Source organism: Silurus meridionalis, chromosome 12 (assembly GCF_014805685.1).
Source record: "Silurus meridionalis isolate SWU-2019-XX chromosome 12, ASM1480568v1, whole genome shotgun sequence".
Classification (NCBI taxonomy): domain Eukaryota; kingdom Metazoa; phylum Chordata; class Actinopteri; order Siluriformes; family Siluridae; genus Silurus; species Silurus meridionalis.
This window is the reverse complement of record NC_060895.1, coordinates 5432611-5438679: the sequence shown is the minus strand read 5'-3', so window position 1 is coordinate 5438679 and position 6069 is coordinate 5432611.

Sequence of the window (6069 nt, the reverse complement as noted above, 5' to 3'; positions counted from 1 at the left end):
AATGAAAGGAGTATCAGTTTGTGGCAGGCTGTTCGGTGCTGCTAAATAATTAAAGATACAGTAACTAATGTATGTGTTTGTTAAATATCCAGGTAAAGGTCTACTAAGCTCTGCACAAGTCAACCTAAAGACAACAGTGTTGAATGTTTTGGCAATGGTTTCAGTCTGTCTGTGTTAATAGGAATTTTGGACTGTAACAAAATGAGAATTTACATAGTTTACATTTCACGTATTATATTTTAACATAATGTATTTATGATATTATAGGAAAAGCACTGCTTCAACAACAGTCATTAGCTGTTGTGGCTCTTAATGTAACACAATTTCATGTAATTACATGATTAATATAATATAATATAATATAATATAATATAATATAATATAATATAATAATATAATGTAAGTTAGATTAATTTGCTAAAGGCAGAAATCAATAGTTTTGATTAAAATGCACCTCTGTAGTTTAATACAGAAATTGAGCAGTCTGTGTATTGGAAATCAACAACTTTAAGAGCCCTTATAGAGAGCTTGAATCAACTTGAATATTTGCAACACTTGCACAGACAATCTTATCTCACCACAAAGAGCAATCCAACATAAAAAATATCATATATGGAGCTAGTTCGTTGGTCATCTACAATCCCCAATCTTTATTTCTCTAGTTTAGATGGTTCTCTGGCCATGATAGCTTCAGTCTCCTGTCTAGATTGCTCAGTGGAACCAGGTGAGATCTTCCAAAGCTGTAGTACATCTACCATACTGCTCTTATATGTTGAGATGCTTTTCTGCTCACCATGGTCATATAGAGTAATTGTTTGAGTTACTATGTATCTCCTTAATAGCGGTTTAAATCAGTGCAGTGGTTTTTCTCTCTTTCTCTCCTTTTCTCTCTTGCCACTGATTTGTTTTTCTCTAGGTGTCTTTCTGTCTTTTGCAAAAAATACAACTCTACATTAGCAGTGTTTTTTTTAAAAACCTGTTTAATGTTTGTGAATCTGGTTAGTGCTTTATTTTAATGTAAAAATAATATTTTTCTATGAAAAATAAATCATAACATTAACCAACTTAAGTGATTACTATTTTAGATAGAAACTGTTTTTTCACCTGCAATAAATATGGTCTTTCTGTTGTCACTTATTTTACTCTTATTTTCATCATTAATGATACCAGATTTAAGAAGTTTAATATAACTAGACCCCAAAATGCTGTATGCACACCTTTGGGATGAATTTCTACACTGACTTCACCCCAGACCTCCTCATCCAACATCAGTGCCTGAACTCTATGTATAAATCCTCACAGCCATGTTGCAAAATATATTGGAAAGCCAGGGGGAAAGTTAAAAAGCTTGTATACATGTAATGTTCAGGTGTTTTTGTGTTGCCTGCCTCTACAGTGTACAGTGTAAGTGTGTGTGCCAGGTGCACTGTGATGGACTGGTGTACCATTAGTGGAATAGTCCTGCCAGAATAGTGTGTGTGACCAGAGTACCATGATGAAAGTCAGTAGACCCATTGCTGTGTAGCTTCGCAGTCTATTAAGATGCAACCTCAGAAATATACACATAAACTTATGAAATATAATGTGAATATTAGATAATTACAGAATATGAGCTCAAACATCAGATTAAACAACATGGTTTGATTTTTATTCGGTATCTAAACTGCATTTTTAGCTCGTCTCTTGTGAACTGTAGTAAGATCTTCCATGGAAAGATTCCAGCAGTAATTGGCAGGCATGGACGGACTGCATTTCCTTTGGTATCTTTGTTCATGCCTGCAATATCCTGTTGTAATCTCTCCCTACGCTCATCACTCACTGCCACACAGTTCAAAGGGAAATAGTCTAAATGCAATTGTAAGAAGTTAGATGATGATGCAGTTAAGTTGCACATGTAATGTAACTATAATGAATAGCCACAAATGCTGTAAATGTTAGACAATGACACTTTCACGAACCACCAAATTTAACTGTATGATGTGTAGATCTGACTTAGAAAAAAACATTTACTCTGCAATAAAAGACCAGTAAATTACAGTTAGGTAAAATATTTAGTCTCAAAGTGAAGATAAATGTATAAACTTTCATATGCTTCTACCATACTTTGTCGAGAAATTACAAGGCATCAAGTTTATCAGACACCCCTCGCTTGTAGGTAAATATACTCACCTGTGTATAAATGTCTTTATCGTGAAATATCTTGAAAACTTTAACCAACCAACACGTTTATCAACTGTTTTCTAAGTCATGTAATCAAAATATGTAGGAATTAGTACATTTTCATCTCGGAGGTCGATCATTTTCCAGAATTTGTAGACCAGTGTAATAAAATCTTTAGAACATCTCGTAGCAAAGAAATAGCCAGCAGATGGTGCTGTCGTGCCATTTCTTTTTTTACATTTTATTTTTTACTATTACTTTTCATAAATTAATCTTAATAAATTACAAGTGTTATTTGCATCACTGCTACAGCTGTCTGGTCAGAGCTTCAGCACCAGAAGAATCCCCCTCCTGACATACAGTATACAGTATACACTATACAGCACTTCTCACACAGCAGCACACAGTATATCTGCATTAAAGCATTACCTATTGTTTTTTTTGTTTGTTTGTTAAGATTTTGTATTCTATATGTAAGATTTTTCTGTCCCTTGAGGTTCTCGAGTAATACATTAAAACGACTGCATTATTCTGCACTCAGCTCACAACTTTAAATGTTTTTATCACCTACTAGTCACTTGGGCTCAATTACAGAACAAGTCCCATAATTACATACATAATTATATCACGAATCAGTAACCTAATTAAGTTAAATAAATACATACATGTTTATTAGTTTGCAGTGTTGGAGAGAGTTTCAATGTCAAATATCTTACTTTTAACTCAAATACATTTTGCGAAATTAGTCGTTATTTTTTATTTATGAGCGGAAATAAACTTCGGGTAACGGGTAATGAACCTGGTCTGGACTCGGAGTGCGCATCCACCACCAGGAGAAGTTTCTTCACTGTTGCACTCAGAAAGGAGAGGCGGGGTTTGGGTGACATCATGCCAGTAAGAAGAACTGAATACAAATAAAAGTAATGTATGAAAAAAAGGGCCTAAACCCTCAGGAGCCCAAATGAGGTTGAAAAATGAAAAAAGAAGTAGGTGGGAAAAGTGCAAAAGATAAAGGTGTGTATGCAGCTCTATCCATCATCTCGTTATGAGGATAATATAAGCTGCTGCATTTAATGAAACAGGCTAATAACTGTATATCACTGCGATTATGATGTGTTGACTGCTGTGCTTTTACACATAGTTTATTATAACGTGTGTAGCTTGCAACAATTACAACCTAACTAGTCTGATTGGATTGTAGTCAACTGGCACTTATAGATTTGGTCTTTAACTGAGATCATAAATTGTGCATAATGATGTGTATTTAATTGTGCATTAAATACTTTAAGGGTTATATTTATACATGAAATGGAGCTCTCAGAACTTGTGAAGTAAAGTGATGATAGCTGAAGCAGTTGTTATGGTCAGTTATTATGGTCAGTTGTTGGTGAAGCAATCACCCTCACTAACCACCAAATTTAACTGTATGATGTGTAGATCTGACTTAGAAAAAAACATTTACTCTGCAATAAAAGACCAGTAAATTACAGTTAGGTAAAATATTTAGTCTCAAAGTGAAGATAAATGTATAAACTTTCATATGCTTCTACCATACTTTGTCGAGAAATTACAAGGCATCAAGTTTATCAGACACCCCTCGCTTGTAGGTAAATATACTCACCTGTGTATAAATGTCTTTATCGTGAAATATCTTGAAAACTTTAACCAACCAACACGTTTATCAACTGTTTTCTAAGTCATGTAATCAAAATATGTAAGAATTAGTACATTTTCATCTCGGAGGTCGATCATTTTCCAGAATTTGTAGACCAGTGTAATAAAATCTTTAGAACATCTCGTAGCAAAGAAATAGCCAGCAGATGGTGCTGTCGTGCCATTTCTTTTTTTACATTTTATTTTTTACTATTACTTTTCATAAATTAATCTTAATAAATTACAAGTGTTATTTGCATCACTGCTACAGCTGTCTGGTCAGAGCTTCAGCACCAGAAGAATCCCCCTCCTGACATACAGTACTCACACTATACAGCACTTCTCACACAGCAGCACACAGTATATCTGCATTAAAGCATTACCTATTGTTTTTTTTGTTTGTTTGTTAAGATTTTGTATTCTATATGTAAGATTTTTCTGTCCCTTGAGGTTCTCGAGTAATACATTAAAACGACTGCATTATTCTGCACTCAGCTCACAACTTTAAATGTTTTTATCACCTACTAGTCACTTGGGCTCAATTACAGAACAAGTCCCATAATTACATACATAATTATATCACGAATCAGTAACCTAATTAAGTTAAATAAATACATACATGTTTATTAGTTTGCAGTGTTGGAGAGAGTTTCAATGTCAAATATCTTACTTTTAACTCAAATACATTTTGCGAAATTAGTCGTTATTTTTTATTTATGAGCGGAAATAAACTTCGGTAACGGTAATGAACCTGGTCTGGACTCGGAGTGCGCATCCACCACCAGGAGAAGTTTCTTCACTGTTGCACTCAGAAAGGAGAGGCGGGGTTTGGGAGACGTCATGCCAGTAAGAAGAACTGAATACAAATAAAAATATTGTATGAAAAAAAGGGCCTAAACCCTCAGGAGCCCAAATGAGGTTGAAAAATGAAAAAAGAAGTAGGTGGGAAAAGTGCAAAAGATAAAGGTGTGCATGCAGCTCTATCCATCATCTCGTTATGAGGATAATATAAGCTGCTGCATTTAATGAAACAGGCTAATAACTGTATATCACTGCGATTATGATGTGTTGACTGCTGTGCTTTTACACATAGTTTATTATAACGTGTGTAGCTTGCAACAATTACAACCTAACTAGTCTGATTGGATTGTAGTCAACTGGCACTTATAGATTTGGTCTTTAACTGAGATCATAAATTGTGCATAATGATGTGTATTTAATTGTGCATTAAATACTTTAAGGGTTATATTTATACATGAAATGGAGCTCTCAGAACTTGTGAAGTAAAGTGATGATAGCTGAAGCAGTTGTTATGGTCAGTTATTATGGTCAGTTGTTAGTGAAGCAATCACCCTCACTAACAACTGACCATAATTATATTCCCTGCTCACATCTATGAGTACTGCACAGAACTGTCAGTCATCACATTATCTGTATATGTTGCACACACTATTGCTTCTATATACTATTGCTTCTATATACTGTACAAAGTTTTATAGTAAACTCTCTCATCATACCTGGCACACAATACTGTCATTTGCACTACCATGCACTCCCACACTTTATGCACATTACTGGTCTGTATCCCTATTTATTACCCACACTGTCTATACTGTCTCATATTGTCTGTATTGTCTGTATTGTCTTGTATAGTCTGTTTTTGTCTTGTCGTGTCTGTTTTGTCTTGTATAGGTTTTTATTTATGTCTGTACTTTTGAGAGTAACAAACAGCTGGAACCAAATTCCTTGTGTGTGTCAACACACTTGGCCAATAAACCTGATTCTGATTCTGATTCTGATTCAGAGAGGAGCTTTTCCACGCTGAAATTAACAATGAGGGAGTCCCCCACCTCACCCAGGGCACCAGCTAGAACCACTATTGCTGGTTGGTGGTATCTACTTATCAGAAACATACGGATTAATGTGTTAAGAGTAACATTAGTCTTTTTTACATAAACCGAGTTGATTAAGAAAAGAGTCTCGTGCTAAAAATGATAATAGGAACATTACAGCCATAATAAATCATAGTACTTTGTATACTTCAGTACATCTGAAGCCAAATACTTTTGCACTTTTACTCGCGTGAGTTTATAGGGAGCACTTTTACTTTCACTAGAGTCATATTTTATTAACTGTATCTTTACTTTTACTCCAGTACATGCTTTATGTACTTCGTCCACCACTGTTAGTTTGTGGAATAATAAGTGGAAGGGATAGGAAATTCTCTAATCTCTGATAGTACTATACTAACACTAC